General features: G+C 44.4%; 1 protein-coding gene and 1 pseudogene across 1 annotated transcript in view; one reads left to right on the forward strand and one right to left on the reverse strand.

The window, feature by feature from the left end:
* The window catches only part of LOC126278787 (POU domain, class 2, transcription factor 1-like), a 545,915-nt gene that overhangs the window by 501,499 nt on the left and 24,691 nt on the right, over nucleotides 1-19,725 (reverse strand). The gene's annotated exons all lie outside the window — the stretch shown is intronic.
* On the forward strand, nucleotides 7,415-7,532 carry LOC126279160 (5S ribosomal RNA; annotated as a pseudogene).

The raw sequence follows: 19,725 nt of genomic DNA on the forward strand, positions 1-19,725 counted from the left end.
ACACACACCTAAACAAAAGCCACCAAAGATGAACGAAGTCAGAGCTATCGATAGTAAGAAACTATTGACTGGTAGTTGAGGAAACGTTAACTCTGTCCCTATGTTTTTTAACAAGTGAAAGAGCAGGATTCCAGGCTGAGTTTAAACAAAAGCCTCCATCCCTATTCACAAGGTTGCTAGCCAATTTAATTTCAACAGACTCCTTAATCACACTATCCCAATAGCCGGACGTGCATGCTAATATCTCGGTATTATTATACCACATGGGGTGACCAGTGTCCAAACAATGTTCGGCAATAGCAGATTTGCTAGGCTGCTGTAGTCGCGTGTGCCGTTTATGTTCAATACACCGGTCCTCCACGGTCCTGATGGTCTGACCAATGTATGCCATGCCACAGCTACAAGGAATGCGATAAACACCTGCCTTACGTAAACCAAGATCATCCTTAACAGACCCCAAAAGCGCTTTAATCTTAGATGGAGGTCGGAAAACACATTTCACATTGTATTTCCGTAAACTACGACCTATCTTGTTTGAAGTGCTTCCTATGTAGGGCAAAAAGGCAATAGATTTAGGAGTCAACTGAGAATTATCATCAGTCACCTGGCGCACAGTTGGTTGATACCGCAACGCCCGTTCAATCTGTCTTTCACTATACCCATTGTGGCGGAAGGTAGCCTCAAGATGGGCCAGCTCAGCAGGCAAAGTCTCAACGTCGGAGATGACATGTGCCCTGTGTACCAGGGTACGAAGTACCCCTTCACGTTGGGCCGGATGATGACAACTGTCCGCCTGCAGATACAAGTCAGTGTGAGTACGCTTCCTATAAACTGCATGTCCCAACGATCCATCCACCTTCCTCCTAACCAAAACGTCAAGAAAGGGAAGGCAACCATCCTCTTCCACCTCCATGGTAAAACGAATGTTGGCCGCATGGCAGGGAGAATTTGAATGCCTTTTTAGAACATCTAAACTCGATCCACCCCAACATTGTGAATAGGGATGGAGGCTTTTGTTTAAACTCGGCCTGGAATCCTGCTCTTTCACTTGTCAAAAAACATAGGGACAGAGTTAACGTTTCCTCAACTACCAGTCAATAGTTTCTTACTATCGATAGCTCTGACTTCGTTCATCTTTGGTGGCTTTTGTTTAGGTGTGTGTTATCTTTTCTGTTAGACTCGCAGAACCGAGCTCTCGTGTTGTCTGCACTTCGTCTGGTCGTTGCAGTTAAGCCTTGAAAATGGCGGAGTGTGCATCCGCCGAAATATCGGCAGTTGTCGAAAATTCAACCTGGCTGAATGCCCGTAAGTACTTTGAAGATAGCCATATTGTTCACTAACTCCGTGGATTGTAAAATGACATCGTCGATTCGTACAGTTTTCAGCGCCAGACGTGCACCTGGTGGCCAAAATTAGAACTATATTTTTTCCGGCATTAACGCATTAGCATATCTACGAAGCTGCGCTGCAGCCTACACTTGACCCCCGCGAGTAGTTGCACTTTAATTTTATCCACCCGGTATTCGGTGGATGTAATTAAGACAGTCACAGTTGGAAGGAGTGAAAGAGATCGTGTGAAGTTGCATGACGACAGCACAGCGTGCGGCGCAGGTACCAGCGGCGGTCGGCTGGAGATGTTTAACACACGGGTGCAGCTGGCTCATCGACACGCGGCCCGCGTCTGCTGGCGCCTGGCGCCTCCTTCGCGCTTCGCTCCACCGCCAAGGGTCGCCGCACGACCACGCCCTGGGTCAACCACTTCACTCAGCGTGGAGCTCTGTGTTCGTCGCATTACTGGCTGCAAACACCGAAAGAGCCTTGGCGATAAAGCCGGAAAGCATCTTGTATTTACCGCAATCTTCGAAAACAGATTACTTATACTGAAAAATTGCAAATATGCTACAACGATACTCCAAAACGTGAACTGCAAAATACAGCATGAATCAGAAAAAAAGATTTAAATGTCACATAGATTCATTTTTCATGTAAATACGTGTACTTTACTTCGCAAATGACACTAACATTAAAGCTGTGTAAGTTATTTTGTTTTGGAAGGGAATTTGGTGGGGGGGGGGGGGGAGGGGGCATTGACATGTCGTTTACCACACATATCAACACAGAAATATTTACTGAGGAATTATTTCGAATCTTCTCTTTTAAAACATGGTGTTTCTCAAAACATTTGGGACCACATGATGATGTGATTCTTCTGATTAGCTGCAACAAAATGCTCAGCAGGAAATGAGCGAAGACCGCGTGAATCACGCTGAGCACCAAGGCTCTCGCATGCACTCACCACAGATTCCATCTAAATAGCATCCTGTTGTTTCAATCTAGTAACACAATGCTCGACAACCTCAAGTTACATTAAAGCTACAAATCTAGTTCTCTGGAAGAAGAGGAACTAGCCGGACATGTCGACATGAAGCAGGTATGCCACCATTCACTTGAAATGCTTTACGAAATGAGAGGGAGCATGAATTTGTATGGATCTACGGGGATTGCCGGCCTGTGTGGCCGAGCGGTTCTAGGCGCTTCAGTCTGGAACCGCGCGACCGGTACGGTCGCGGGTTCGAATCCTGCCTCGGGCATGCATGTGTGTAATGTCCTTAGGTTAGTTAGGTTTAAGTAGTTCTAAGTTCTAGTGGACTGATGACCTCAGAAGTTAAGTTCCATAGTGCTCAGAGCCATTTTTTTTCTACGGGGATTTGCTTTCGAATCCACCGGAGTATCAGATCAGCGCCAAACATATTGAGCCATCTAGCTCGTTTCTGAGGTAATACCGATATCTCTGGATAGCGGACCTGTTCGTTTCTCAGAGGTCACCTATTCAAAATATGAATATTTTTTCAATGTCGGTACTGTCAATTGGGGAAAGTGACATACAACTAGTCGTGAGCAAGAAATGGAAAAGGCTGGTGGAAAATATACGTTGTACAACGTAGTGCACTTTTCATTTTGTGTCACCCGTTGTTATGGTTGGAACATTCATAAACTAGATAAGGCGTACAATCCCATAAACACTGCGCCCCATCACCTGATATTATACATTTAAATACATATGTGGTGCAGAAGTTATCAGATGCAAAGTACATTTCTGTAGTGAAGTCGCATACCAAAGGTAAACAAACCATCTCGAGACGACAACTAGGGATCAGACGACCTACGATAAAAACGGGTGCTTTGGGAGAAAAGAGAGGGCTGGAGAGACGACAGATGAGAGGAAAGCTGAAAGAGAGAAATTAAAGAGAAATGGATGGGGAGGGGGAGGGGAGAGAGAGAGAGAGAGAGAGAGAGAGAGAGAGAGAGAGAGAGAGAGAGAGAGAGCGAGAGAGAGAGAGAGAAGTGCAATAATTCTGTACGAATAGCCGTTATTTTCATATTCTTTTATTAGGCAACCACTTACTACGTTCCAGTCACATCATCTTCAGGCCTCTCGCATGAACGAGACCAAGCATCACTCAAGTATGCACAAGGCAAGACACTAATACTGATAACTTGTCTGTAGATATCCGAACTTCACACATGTGACAGCAGCTGTCAAAAGAACCACATGCACTAGTGCTTCTTGGTGTCATTCATGCGACTGTCCTGAAAATGACGTGATTGGAAAGTCGAATCGGGTTGCGTAATAAAACAATGTCAAAATAACGGTTGTTGGTACACTATTATTACGTTTCAGGGACCGGTTCCTGCCCCACGCTTCTGATCCCAAGATGGCGTTACATTTAGACAAAAGACGAAAGGGAGGAGGAGGGGGAGGGAGGGGGAGGGGGAGAGAGAAAGAGAGAGAGAGAGAAAGAGAGAGAGAGAGAGAGAGAGAGAGAGAGAGAGAGAGAGAGAGAGAGAGAGAGAGAGAGAGAGAGAGAGAGAGATATGAATGAAGAGAGCAGAAGAGCGAAGAGCACAGCAGAGTGAAAAGGAGAGCAGAGCAAAGAGGAGACAAGTAGGCACAAGAGGAGACGAGTAGGCACAAGAGGAGACGAGTAGGCACAAGAGGAGACGAGTAGGCACAAGAGGAGACGAGTAGGCACAAGAGGAGACGAGTAGGCACAAGAGGAGACGAGTAGGTACAAGAGGAGACGAGTAGGTACAAGAGGAGACGAGTAGGCACAAGAGGAGACGAGTAGGCACAAGAGGAGACGAGTAGGCACAAGAGGAGACGAGTAGGCACAAGAGGAGAGGAGTAGGGAGAAGAGGAGAGGAGTAGGGAGAAGAGGAGAGGAGTAGTCAGAAGAGGACAGGAGGATAGAAGAGGGAGAAGGATAGAAAAGCGTACAGAGGAAACGACAGAAGAGTACAGAGGAGACTACAGACAAGCGCAGAGAAGACGACAGTAGAAGAGAGTCTAGGGGTCAGAAGAGGAAGAGTGGAGAGCATCCCACAGGGGCTGAAGTCAATGGAGTTGTTGCACAAGATCTGGTTGGATAATGGGGAAGGAAATAGGTTGTCTACTTGTTTAAGGAATCATCGCAGTATACGACCCAGATTGTTTGAGGTAACCATGACTAATCTAGATCAGGATGGACGGACAAGTATTTGGAACCAGATCTCCAAAAACAAATTGAGTCGCTTCAGCCATGACAGGAGGAAACAATTAAATTTCGTTTTCCACGAATCCTCGCGGAGTGTAAAGTCTGTGTAAGGAGAAATGTGCGCTGTAAGATAGGGAAATGGACGTGGTGTACCTGGAGGAGACCAGCGGCCGCATGTAGTGACCTGCGGTGGGGGCCGGAAGGGGGGCCGTTGCCGCGGAACAGAACACGGCGTTCGTGACGGCGCTCACACCTACAGCTGCCTGCGGTCGTGCTCGTGGTCTCGGCCGTCTACGCTCGCTACACACAACACGACCCGGCAGTCACTGACTCCCTGCCCTTCTCTCTCTGTGTGTGCCGGCTGCGCGGCGGAAATGCACGGTTGCCCCGTTGCGATACATCTGTAATAATTATTTTAATGAGTAGGCGAAAGCGGGTACGCGGGAAAAACACGGATGTTGCGTGTGTATGGCTTAATTTAATTATTCGGAGAGGATGTTTGTGGTGATAACTTGTAATTGTTTGTGCGATCCGCTCGTGGCCCTTGCGCCAGCTTGCGTGGTAGACAGCTCTTAGAATGGTGGGAAACGTGAGCCTAGCAACGCTGGCGCGGGTGTTGTCTATTTTGCATTTTATCAGTTTAAAGACGACACAGAGGTACTAGACAATGGGGGATGGCCTAATGAAGAACAATGATTTCACAACTTTGGAGAAAACCGTCCTGAATAAACTGAGAAGTGCCCCCCCCCCCCCCTCCGCCCCCTCTCGCCCTCGTCACCCTCCGTTGTGGTGACAACGGCATCTCCCTGAAGATCGGTGCGATTTTCATACAATCACACCTAGAACTTGTTCAGGAGCACAGTGCCGTGTGCGATGATCAGTTACCAGCCTCAGTTAGCATGTTAATGTTTTAATGGCACGTAAAGACTTCAGAATGCTCTACATGTTGTCCCACGCTAACACTACAGAGCAACACGGTTGGCGCATTGTCATAAGAGGGAACATGTTCCAGGTTTCCTGCAGACGTAGTTCTGCTGCTGTACGCACAATAGGTGCATCATATGGTGAGAGCGAAATGGGCCGTCAGCTGGTTCAAATGGCTCTGAGCACTATGGGACTCAACTTCTGAGGTCATTAGTCCCCTAGAACTTAGAACTAGTTAAACCTAACTAACCTAAGGACATCACACACATCCATGCCCGAGGCAGGATTCGAACCTTCAACCGTAGCGGTCTCGCGGTTCCAGACTGCAGCGCCTAGAACCGCACGGCCACTTCGGCTGGCCCGTCAGCTGGAAACGTCCTCCAAAGTTGAAGTACACAGGACACGCGATTCTTGTAGGCAAAACGTCTAACTTGGACAAAGGTACAACGACAAATTCTGGTGCTGTATGAAACAAATGCAATGTCGCGTGCAGTAGCAGTGAAATGGTGCCAACAATTTGACTGGAGCTGCAAGGACGTGGGCAACGCTGATCGGAACGTCCAGATTTTACCTACGCGATTTCCATCTTTTCGACAGTCTGAAAGGAAATCTGGGAGAAAGAGGAGAGATTTTACAACGGTGCAGAAGTTCACACAGTGGCCCTCGAATGGCTGCGTGAACAAGGAGCGGGTTCTTATAGTTGAGGAATCAGAGGATTGGTACAACGTTTCGACCATTGTTTGCAGATACCTACTGATGGTGTTGAAGAATAGTGTCACGTATCTGTGTCACCCTGGACTGTAGTGCGGAGTTCAGTAAAAGTTATTTATCTTGCCATAACAATGTCTAACTTTTTAAAGTCCCCTGGTACGACGTGGTTAGCCCATATAAAATCCTTGCTGCTCACGGACAAAGGGAGTCGTTTCGATCTTCGACAAAGAAATCCAAGCTGCTTTGGGAAATAATATTTCTGTACAAATTCTGCTACTGTATCTAAATATTGCTCACTATTCATTCGATTGAAAGAAACGTAACTTGAAACCCTTCCACAATAGCTACATTGTTCAGTGCTGTAACAGCATAGAAATCCGTATACTGATTCTAGTGTTCACGTGAAAAAGACAGATGTTGTGAGAATTCTTACTTTTCGCAGCATCTCGTCACATTTTCAAGTGACAACCGACTTTTGTATTTAACAAATTTCGACCAAACAAGTCTCAAAATGTTTTCAATAACTGTACTAACGCCGTTGAAAATCCTAATGAAATATATCCCGTGTTTTTTCCCAGTGACAACCGATTTTTATGTTTAACAAAATACAGGGCGAATCATCTAAAAGATATGCGGCAAATATTTCGGGAATGGGAGGCTCCATTCATATGTGAATTTCACAGACTGGAATGGTAGACCAGGGCTCGCCTATACAACTCATACATAGAGTAGTATTAATTTCGAACGTTTATTTATTTACGAATGGTACAAATCTTTCAATGAAAAAATGCTTGTTTCTTAAAGCGTTTATTAACGATTGCGTGAACTTTTTCAGTAATTATGTAGTTTTTGAGAGTTAATTGGCCATGATTAGTAAATATTTCTTCATCCGTTACTGGTTCCCTGCCAAAATAAAAAAATAAAAAAATTTAAAACCGGCAGTCGTGTTTGTTACAGTGCAAGTAGCTTACGAGATATCGTAGTTCGACCATTGTAAACACCGACAACTGTTTGTTCCATGTTGTAGCACAAATGAATATGAATCGGACATGAGATGCGTACGTGCAACCCTACACAGATATTAATACGTCCCCGGAAGTACCGTGCTGTTAAATGGGACATTGCTTAGGGCAACCGGAAGACAAAGGTGAATGAATATAGAACCTCTTTGGCGTCTGACATGTGAAGAATCAATGTATTCCCAAAGCCTGTGCCCAAACTGAGCAGTACCAGTGTCAGTACAAGCCAAGGGTTTTGCCGCAGTGGTAACACCGGTTCCCGTCAGATCACCGAAGTTAAGCGCTGTCGGGCTGGGCTAGCACTCCGATGGGTGACCATCCGGTCTGCCGAGCGCTGTTGGCAAGCGGGGTGCACTCTGCCCTTATGAAGCAAACTGAGGAGCTACTTGATTGAGAAGTAGCGGTTTCGGTCTCAGAAAACTGACCTACGGCCGGGAGAGCGGTGTGCTGACCACATACCCCTCCATATCCGCATCCTGTGACGCCTAGGGTGTGAGGATGACACGGCGGCCGGTCGGTGCCGTTGGACCTTCATGGCCTGTTCGGGAGGAGCTTTTAGTGTCAGTACAAGCTTGCAGTCTGCCAAGTAACAAGTGCTGCACACGTCCTAGCATTTCAAAGGAAATTGTAGCGCAGGCAGCAGTAATACATTTCATATCATCTGGTGTTGATATGTCCTTGCAGAAAGTTTCCTCCATAGAAAGCAAATCCAATTGTGTCAGATCTGGAGAACTGGCCGGACAAGGTACAGGTTCCCTGTGTCCAATACATCGACTTGGAAGCAATCATCGAAGACACGTAGTCGTAATTCGAGCACTATAGGCCGGGCAGCCATCATGTTGACACCACAGGTTCCTCGTAGTCTGAAGGGGAACGTCTTCTGACATCTGCGGAAGACGGCGCTTTAGGGAGGTTGAGAGATTTGAGCTAATTCAGTGTTACCCGTACGAAAATCAGGGGTGCACAATTCCATGCCACTCATTTAAACTCCATGGACGCTGACGTTTCACCTAACGAAGCCAACGGGGCTTGTCAGCAGACCGGCAGTGCATGTGTCTGAGATTTACTTGGCCGTGATAGGTAAATGTTCCGTCATCTGTAAACACGATAAATGACACGTCCCGAGCGTCAAGTGTTAATGCCCGTGTGCACAAGTTCACACAACTTTCAAAATCATTTCCACTCAACGTTAGATAGAGATGTGATAGCAGTGAAATTTATGACGACGGGGAACACGTAGTACGCTTGCCTGACTCATGAGGTTTCCTCCTGCGAATTCACGGTAACTACTTTGCGGACCTATTGCTACAGCAGCTAGAATATTAATTTCACCCTCCTATCCAGTCATGCATTTCTTTTTGTTATGTATTCTAGACGTTACACTACCAATGGTATGTAACTGTTTGCAGGGGTCTGTCGCACTGGGTCATGTTACACTAACGAACGGAATTCTTCCTGCATTCATGCATGAGCATGCCCGCGTTTTCCGCATTGGGAAATACCATCTTCAAAGCACGTCCTACAGCGTTCACTATCACACAACTGACAGGACGGTAGCAATGCAATCGCAGTGTACATGCAACACAATGTAAACAAGCATAACTACGTCGCCTGGCATCTAACAAGGGAACCTCCCCATCGCACCACCCTCAGATTTAGTTATAAGTTGGCACAGTGGATAGGCCTTGAAAAACTGAACACAGATCAATCGAGAAAACAGGAGGGAAGTTGTGTGGAATTATGAAAAAAAATAAGCAAAATATACAAACTGAGTAGTCCATCCGCAAGATAGGCAACATCAAGGCAAGTGTAAGCGCAGGAACGCTGTGGTCCCGCGGCTAGCGTGAGCACCTGCGGAACGAGAGAACATCACACACATCCATGCCCGAGGCAGGATTCGAACATGGTACCGCAGCGTTAACGCGGTTCCACACTGTAACGCCTAGAACCGTATGGCCACACCGGCCGGCAGTTATTTATTAGTTGTCATCAAAATATTGAGAACCATCGATATAAAATATTAGTTTTGAGTTCATATCTAGGTCCAACTGGAGGTATTCATTCACTGAAGAGGCGAAGAAACTGGTACACCCACCTAATTTCGTGTAGGGCCTCCGTGAGCAAGAAGAAGTGTCGCAACACGACGGGGCATGGTCTCGACTAATGTCTGAAGTAGAGCTGAGGAAACTGACTCATTAAACCTGCAGGGTTGTCCATAATTCCGTAAGAGTATGAGAGGGTGGAGATCTCTTCTGAACAGCACGTTGCAAAGTATCTCAGATATGCTTAATAATGTCTGGAGAGTCTGGTGGCCAGTGGAAGTGTATAAACTTGCAAGAGTGTTCCTGGAGCCACTCTCTAACAATTCTGGATGGGTGGGGTGTCGCATCTCCTGCTGGAATTGGCCAAGTCGGTCGGAATGCACAATGGATATGAATGGCTGCAGGTGATCAGACAGGATGCTTACGTACGTGTCACCTGCCCAGAGTGGTATCCAGACGTATCAGATGTCCCATATCACCCCAAATGCACACGCCCCACACCACCAGCTTGAACAGTCCTCTCCTGAAAAGCAGGGTCCATGGATTCATGAGGTTGTGCAGGTCCATCCGCTCGATACAATTTGGAGAGAGACTCGTCCGACCAGGCAAAATGTTTCCCGTCGTCAAGAGCCCAATGTCGGTGTCGACGGCCCCAGGCGAGGGGTAAAGTTTGTGTCGTGCAATCGTCGAGGGTACACGATTCGACCTTCAGCTTCGAAAGCCCATACCAATGATGTTTCGTTGAATGGTTCGAACGCTGACACTTTTTGATGGCTCAGCACTGTAATCTGCAGTAATTTGCGGAAGGGTTGCTCAAATGTTCAAATGGCTCTGAGCACTATGGGACTCAACTGCTGTGGTCATTAGTCCCCTAGAACTTAGAACTACTTAAACCTAAATAACCTAAGGACATCACACACATCCATGCCCGAGGCAGGATTCGAACCTGCGACCGTAGCAGTCGCATGGTTCCGGACTGCGCGCCTAGAACCGCGAGACCACCAGGGCCGGCTGAAGGGTTGCACTTCCGTCGCGTTGAAAGATTCTGTTCAGTCGTCGTTGTTCCCGTTCTTGAAGAATCTTTTTCCGGCCGCAGCGATCTCAGAGATTGGTTGTTTCACAGGATTCCTGATATTCATCGTACACTCGTGAAATGGTCGTACAGGAAGATCCCCACTTCATCGCTACCACGGACGTGCTGTGTCTCATCGCTCATGCACAGACTATAGCACCACGTTCGAGCTCACTTAAATCTTGGCAGGTTTGCCATTGTAGCTGCAGTAACCGATCTAACAACTGTACCAGACACTTAAGGCTGTTTATACATATCTCTGTATTTGAATACGCATGCCTATACCAGTTTCTTTGGCGCTTCAGTGTATGTTGTTGCATACGATTAGCAGTCATTTAGTATGCAGTGTATTTAGACGAGAACAGATAATTACAGAAAAAGGACTACTACTACTACTACTACTACTACTACTACTCCTACTTTTGATACAGTAATTTTGAGTTTTGTGTCAGTAACACCTACAGTCCTCAAACGGTACATGTAAAACTGCAATATTGCTAACTTTTATCGCAAAAGAAATACGGTCAAGGAACCGTTCAGGTCAGAGGTACTGTTTTAAGTGTCCGTTGTCTATAGGGCAAATCTTGCTTCGCCTTTCAGTGGAAGCTGCCGCTGAAGACAAGATTAATCAAATGGTTCAAATGGCTCTGAGCATTATGGGACTTAATATCTGAGGTCATCAGGCCCCTAGAGCTTAGAACTACTTAAACCTAACTAACTTAATGACATCACACACATCCATACGCGAGGCAGGATTCGAACCTGCGACCGTAGCGGTCGCGCGGTTTCAGACTGAAGCGCCTAGAACCGCTCGGCCACACAGGCCGGCCAAGGATAATCGTGTATCACTCTGTTTTACCGTCTATATTCACACAGTAATTTGACAAAATGTACTAACAAAGCTTTAAAATTTATATTAATTATACCACTGGAAATGAAACTAGAGAGGTTTGCAGTTTTATCCTAGATATTAATAATTATTTGTGTCCCGCTTCAAAGGCCACATTCTGTCGCAAAGAAATGCGCAGACCATTTCGAAAGTCAGACTCCATTCTCGTGCGCCTCAGCTTCACATTTTTTTAGTTAAAACTTTGAAACGTCAAGAAGCAGTCTCAATAATCGAAACACTTAGTGCAAATTCGTAATAAAATGAAGTGCGTGAACCAGAACTTTTGAAAACCGAATAATAATGATAATAATAATTTTAGTAATAATAATATTATTTACTTAAGAGAAGATGAACTTCCTGGCCAAGATCAGTTGCAGACAATTTTCATCGTCGATTACCGGTATCGGTAAGCATGGTTACCGTATTCACATCTCGATAAGAGGTCATTAATATCTTCTGCACCAGCTGTACAAGCACTCTTTTTGAAACATTGCCAGGTAAGTGAGGGACGAGGTGAACGATGAATCGGCATGTCAGTGTTTGACCACAGTAACAGTCTAATTCGCCAATGTGCCATACCACACACTACTGTGCTCTTCATTGCAGCCAGGCACCGCTATTCTTAGCCCTGTCTAAGAAGTTCACCTTCTCTCCAGTAATTATTACAGATCGTCCTCCCCCCTACCACTCAAGTAAACTAATAAATAATAATTATTATTTAACCAGGAACTTCGTTCAAGTAAAGATGCAGAAATTAAGTGGCTATTTATTCTAGTACAACAGGGAGAGTGACTGACGCTACAATATTTCCATGCGACAGCGGCTCGTCTCGTGGGGCGTCTCCAGTGTCGCAGCGAGACGCCCCGACACCGGCATCCCTGTGAACAGGCCGTCCGCGGCGAATGCATTAGCCTGAAAGGTTGCCGACGAGTGAAAGGGAGCGACCAAAGGAATTCGGCTGGCCGGACACTACAGTCGAAGCGCCCCTAATTGCTTGGGCTCTTTCCCTGAATAGATCGGGAACTCCGCTCATCGGCTGTCCGGCACGCTTACCTCGCTCTTCCAAATCAACGCACAGACAGCGCGATGGGAACCAATATGGTCTGACGGTACTCAGCCATAGAAGCTACATATTTCCACAAACATCTGCTACATTAATTTCGCTACTACTAAAAGGGTACACTGCACAAGGTTATTACTAAAATTTGGTTAGTCACCCTCAAGATGCTGGCTGGTCTTTGTCCAGACACGCAGACTGACCTTGGAGGTAGAGTTTCTGACTACTCATATCGGCAGGCTTCAATCCTTTCCATTAGAACCTATCTTTCTAGTATTTTATTTTGTCACCAGATGGCACAAACGCACGCGGGAATTGCACGAGAACTGTGACGTCCTGTACGGAACCTGCCTTTTCTTCTTTTATAGGTTTGACACGAACCTCGAACTTCCCCAAGTGTGGACTCCTGGCCATCAGTGCCATACGAATATTTCATTTCATTACGTAAAAATGAACAATAATCTTTAGGTACTGGAAGGACTTCATTGCTTCAGCATTGTTCTATTTTAATTAATTAAGGTCATTACATTCAAGAAGCTCCAGTCACTTGAAAAACATAAAAAAACACACAAAAATTCATGGTGGTCTTATCTGCAAAATCATCACGTCTTCAATAACTTTGTAACTACGCAACAAAACTGGGGCGTATGGCTCAGAAACGTGTAACAAAAATCTTAGATACTAAATCTTGAACGTGGTTGTTGACAATATTAGATGGGCGGAAATGGTTCAAATGGCTCTGAGCACTATGGGACTCAACATTTGAGCCGCGCGAGATTAGCTGAGCGGTCAAGGCGCTGCAGTCATGGACTGTGTGGCTTGTCTCGGTGGAGGTTCAAGCCCTCCCTTGGGCATGGGTCTGTGTGTTTGTCCTTAGGATAACTTAGGTTAAGTAGTGTGTAAGCTTAGGGACTGATGACCTTAGCAGTTAAGTCCCATAAGATTTCACACACACGTTTAACGTTTGAGGTCATCAGTCCCCTAGAGCTTATGACTACTTAAACCTAACTAACCTAAGGACATCACACACATCCATGCCCGAGGCAGGAATCGAACTTGCGACCGCTGCGGTTGCGCGGTTCCAGACTGAAGTGCCTAGAACCGCTCGGCCACATCGGCCGGCTCGGGCGGAAATGAATTCTGTCTTGATAGCGATGTGTTTTATTACTTGGTATGATAAGGTTTGGTCAGTCAACCTTCTTCGGATCTGTGGTACACAAACCACCTTAGCATACATCTGAGGAACAACTAAGAAGTGAGATGAGCAGTTATAAAACTTATTGCTGTTGAGCAGCGATGAATAAATCAGGAGAGAAAAGCTGATGACTGTCAGACGGTAGCATTCTGTAATCACGCCACTGTGCGATTGTTTCGCTCTTACTTGTTTGTTTTTGCTGTATGTATGTGTTACTGTTTAAGTAAAATCACATAGTTATCATCTCATAGCAATGTATGAATGACGTCGTTGTTCAAACTTTTTTGAATTTCATTATTCGATCAACTGTTGGCCACAAGACAAGTCTGTTTATGAACAACAACCCACTTCACAGCAGCTTTGGAGCTCGCCTTCATGTCACCTCGCCTTCATCTCACCTCAATTAACACTGACTATTCATGTTAACATGTTATTGGTGAGTATTTTGCTTCTATTACTACTAAGTTTCACTTATTATTATTCCGATGTTATACTAATTTGTAGTATGTACCACAGCACGCCGAACTAGTCTACGGACTGAACACTTCAACAGAACCACACGTCGGGCGAAGTTTGGTTGACCTTCATACGAAAGCAATAAAAAGAATTATTGTGATGAAGTCATTAAAATTCCCGTGATCTAAAATGAGCAAGACTCTGTCATTTGAACTCGAATGAGTAATAAACAACTGTTTATTAATTTTCATATTCGAACAGATTCTTGGCTCAAATGGCTCTGAGCACTATGCGACATAACTTCTGAGGTCATCAGCCGCCTGAACTGATTCCTTACCTCCATTCAGAATGTACACTTACTGATTGCACTTAGTTCATTCAAAGATATCAACTGCACAATCTTCTCATGAAACCAGTATTATAGCCAAGGGTATGTAACTCATCAACCGGACTCTACCGCATATGTCTTATTCACGTAAGTCTCTTCGGACAACACAGTACCACTTCTTATTTTGACACCCTCACATAAAAGCTAGCTATTATCACAGGGATTTACTTTTTAAAAACGCTTGCATTTCTACTGGTTACAGTGCTCTATATGAACACCTGGTTGATTGTCTTTCATACTTAATTTCATCGGCACTGCGGATGTGTGACGATGACAACAGATAACAGAAGTTTCGACAGCTCTGGCTTTCGCACATTTCAACTTTTGTCCGCGGACTCAAAAAGAAGCGTACCAAAGTTGGCTAACGCCCTGGCACCCAGTTAATTTTCTTCTCCTTGCAGCCCTCTCTGCACCAAATAATCATCAAGAAACTCACGTTGTACTGACAAAAAGATACTTCCGAAAATAAAGAAATTTATTAAGATTACAGCAGCTCTTGTCGCAATGTTTTGCACCATTCAGCCCGTTGCTTCAGTTCTCGAGAGAAATGAACACCAACTAATCGCAGAGGAGGGATCTCGACACACAACAGAGGTTACCTAACGCCGTCGAACGATCCATAAGCTAGTCCCGTCACAAGAGGATGTGAGGACGTTATCTCTTTCACGATTAGGGAGACAGGGTTCTTCACTTTAGCTGTCACGGCGTGGTTCTTTTATTTTCCCGTTTTAACAAACTTTACAAGAATGTGATTAGTTCGCTAGCAAAGAAACCTGAACCATACGAATTCCCCCGTTCTCCGGCGTGCATGGAAACGTAAGTGGGAAAAAATTTATACCACAAGTCGTGCTCACTGATTCACACAGTTCTAATGGTTATTTCGTCGCAATCTTATTAAAACAATATTTGGGCCGGTAGAAGGTAAATAACTTAATGTTGTAGTTGACACACAGAGAAGAAGTTTCTGATAACGACGATAGCGCCCGGAAAGAAGTTGAACAAAGAAGAGTATTTAATCTGTAATGTTCATTAGCTTCAATTTTTTTCATCAATCTTATACAGGCTAATAATGAATCCTTTGAGCATATTATATGTTAAAATTGCTCTGTGAATATATCTGAAGAACATGATCCTTTTAAACTTCCAAAATGTCTACTGTAGCTTGTTGCATACCAGTATATTTCTATTATGTGTTGAACATTAATAGTTTTTGCTATTTAATTCGTTTAACAGACTACATACAATACTATCTCATAACCATAAGAACATTAAATCTTAATACAATCCTTTCCTGAGATGAATATATTAACTCTTAGTTATTGTTAAACGAACTCTGCAGTCATGCATATTGGTAAACGTTAATTCATGCAGTAATTACACATCTCACTTTAAAAAATGATGAATGTAAATCGTTCACAACGGCTGCAATGCAATGAATTGTTTTCAAATGGTATAACTCTTACTTTTTAAGCCCGTTGGTGCTCACACAAGTATAGATATTATAGAGTACGAACTTACCTCATTCCAAAGTAAAATTTTGGTCTTAAATTTAACTGTGGCTGAGGACATGACATGAATGCCTCCCTTAATACTGGACAACGTAAAGTTCAGCTAATCAGTACGAAATAACAAATATACATTATGGGAAAGCGGCTAACTACACGGCTTACTGACAGCCTGCTGCTACCGTCTTTTGTTTACCAAAGGCACTAACACTTCCGTTAGACGTAAAGACATCCAACGAATCTCCGGGCGGCTATGCTGAACTGTGCTTTAACCCGTCAAATGGCGCAGCGATTTCAGCAGCTGCAGATTCAGCGATAGTTAACGAACGGTATTTCTCCCGGTGAGTAGAACCGAACTTCTGTGGAAGGGGACGTTGTGATGTCTATGTACGTTCGACAGAGCGTTCTCTTGGCAACGAACTGATCTCTTATATTTCCATTAAACTCAGCTCCATTCGAAATTCACGTGTGCCTCTAGCTAGGTCACCATCGAAACCACGACACAGTCAAACACGGTTACTGTTCTGTCGTGAAAGAGTTGACTGATGAGTTGTCTTCAGTGATGAGGGTAGGTTCTGACTGTTTGCGAGTGGTGGATGCACAAGTGTAAACCGTACACCTGGTGAGATGCATTTTCCAAAATGCTTTTGCTCACAGCACACAAGTCTTACCCCAGGCTTCATCTTCTGGGAACTGGGGAGAGAGGTTGAGCATCAGTTGCAACTAGTAAATACATTTGGTGTCCCACAGGGTAAACTAGCCAGTGTCCGCTACATTGGAAAGCCTGTGCTACTGGCATTTCTTCGACAGAAAAGTGGTGAGCTTTTTGAGCAGTATAATGGACGTCCACATATGGCTGCAACGGCGCAACGAGCTATTCGCGATGTGCAACTGTCCTGGCCAGCAAGATCACCAGATCTTTCACGTGTGGCACTTGATTAGGCGGAAACTTACTCTTTCTCCAGAACCTGCAATAAACATTCGCGTATCCTAACACAAGGTGCAAGGTGCTTGGGACAGTTTATCACAGAATACCATTCGGCACCTTTATGATCATTTCCATGCGAACTGTGTTGCCTTCAGAGACAGCAGAGCTAGAGAGAAAATAGGAGGAAGGGTGGGGGGGGGGGGGGGCGGAGAGAGGTATTTACACTGTTCACTGGTGCGACTCCTTTGGCACCCTCCCTTTACCGTGATATGTGTGTTTGATTGGTTGGAATTTATCATACACTCCTACAATGGTGACCTCATTTGTCAATAAAATAACGTAGCCCTTGAAGGAGTTGTATTTTTCTTGCTGCAGGTTATATTAACTTGTGGCAGTAAAACAGGAACTCCAAATCAGAAAACTATTAAGAAAAAGGACAGAGCTGCTCAGTAAGCAATGGAGAGAGAACTGTTAAAAATTACTAGCAGACCTGGAAAAGCAAACAAATTGTTAAAGGGACAGACTTGAGAGGAAGATGTAATTAGAACCACCTCAATGAAAATGAAATGACGATGAGCGGGGCATGGAGCCAATAGAATAGAAGGTAGATGGAGCATACAAGTTTGTTGCTATATTCCAAGAGGCATGGGAAGATGCTGCTGAGAATCTAATGGAATGTTGGTTACATATCTATTACGTCATTTGGAAGAATCTGGACTGAATCACTGGGGACTTTGCAACGAGTAATGGAGCTTCTCTGCAGGAATCTCCTCGCTCCTTCGTGAACTTTGGTCCAGTAGTCTGGCGAAAGTAGCAACTGCGGAGATGAATGGCGCAATGTTGGGTATCAGTGGAAAGGCCCACAGCTACCAACGTGTATTTGTCACTGCTGACTCTGGACATAATGATGAGGGAAGTTATTGTGTATCCTAACCGTATGGTACATCTCTGGTGTGTAGTCCTGTGTTTGTGATCGTTTGCAGTGCCCAAGAAGGGCAACTACTGGAAAAGATTATGGAATGAAAATAAATGTGTTAAAAAGGAAAACAGTGACAGTGGGAGTCAAGGGTATAAAAGATGCGGAATGAAGAGAAATTGGAATATGTATAAGGGTTTAAGCAGCGATGACCTAGAACAAAAGCAAACTAGACTCACTGCACAGATATTATGTCGAGAATGGCAATGCCAATTTATCATTCTCTAAAAGTAACGGACACACCACTGACCTTGCCACGATGGGATGGACTAAGTGCCTCATCGATATATATATATATATATATATATATATATATATATATATATATATATATATATATATATATATATATATATAACGGTACCGGTAGGGTGTCTGTAGAGTGGACAGAAAAACAAGTGATTCCTGAAAGAGGGGCAGTAGCGTTTTCAGTAGTTCCAGAGAAAACAGTCTGGACGACTGACTGACGTGGTAACGTAGGCAAAGTGGCTTTACTTTTCTGGTACTACGAACAATTGAAAGCAAGGGGAAACTAAAGCAGTTATTTTTTCCGAAGGCATGCAATTCTGATGTATGATTAAATGATATATACTCTTGGGTAAAATATTTCGCAGATATAACGTCGCCATTCGGATCTCTGAGCGGGGACTACTTACGAGGACGAGGATGTCGTTATCAGGAAAAATAAAATTGACATTTCCGTTCCGGAGTATCGAATTTCAGATTCCTCAATCGGGTAGACAGGTTAGAGAATTTGTCCTGTCTTCTAACTTCATTGTAAGTTTGGTGTTGCTTCGCATGTTCCTACTTTTTTTTCAGAGCATAAAGTGATCTTCCTCAACGTCGGCTTCCACCAACTTCTCATTCTTCCACAAAGGATCCTTGTCTGTATGTTGCAACTATGATTTATCAGAGTGATAGTTCGGTTGTCTTCACGCCTGTAGATATCAGTTTCTTTGACATTCGTATTATCACCTTCTTCTTGAAGTCTTAAATTCTTGATGAGGGTATTTCGCCTGTCTTGTACATCTTGCACACCAGGTGGTGAAGTAGTCTCTTCAGGGCTGTATTCAGAAAAGCCCTTCTAAATAAGAGGATTTGCTTAACATTTAATATAAATTTAAGTATTAGAAATTCTTTCCTGAAGCTATTCCTTAAGTTGTAGCCCTTACGGAAATGAAACCTGTGCGACAAGGACTTCAGGCAAGAAGAGAACAGAATTTTCTGAAATATGGTGCTAGATAATATGGTGGGTTAGATGATGAGAGCAACTAAAGGGGAGAGAAACGAGAGTTGTGGCACAACTTTACTTCAATAAAGGATGGATTTACAGGGACATATTCTGAGGTAAGGTAAGGAGTGAGGAGCTTCTCCGCAGAATCAGCGACGGAAGGAATATGTGGAACACACTGACAAAAAGAAGGGACAGGACAGCAGGGCAAAACTTCCACGGTTCTAGAGATATAGAGCGTAAAAACAATAGAGAAACACACAGAATGGTATACATCCAGCAAGTAATTGAGGACTGAAAAAAAAGAAAGTTACATTCGCTATCTTCGCACACAACCAAATCTATATCTACATGACTACCTTACCTGGCACGGGTTCGTCGAACCACCTTTCGATCTATCTTAGTCCTTGGGCCACTTCACAGATCTGTATGTCACCAAAGCTATTCTTTGGCGTCACAAACTCACAACCAAGCTGCCGCCTTTCAACTTAACCTAGAGTTCATCCTACCCTACAGATCACACAGACAATACCACTTACATAAAAAGGGGGAGGATATAGAGGCAAATAAACGCTGTCAGTGTTCCGTCTCTGTCTGGAATCGTTTGACGTCTGAAGCCACAACGTCACTACTTCAAAAGTTAAAAACAGCTTCGGGTATCGGTAGATTCAATTGATCGGATGTATGATAAACCTCAGAAGCCAAGAATTCGCCTACGGCAGTATTCGGCGGCAAGAGATAGTACGACACAGTTGTACAGCGGGCCGAGTGTTGACGGTGTGAGGCGGCGGTTGGCG

This window comes from Schistocerca gregaria, chromosome 6, assembly GCF_023897955.1.
Source record: "Schistocerca gregaria isolate iqSchGreg1 chromosome 6, iqSchGreg1.2, whole genome shotgun sequence".
Taxonomy (NCBI): domain Eukaryota; kingdom Metazoa; phylum Arthropoda; class Insecta; order Orthoptera; family Acrididae; genus Schistocerca; species Schistocerca gregaria.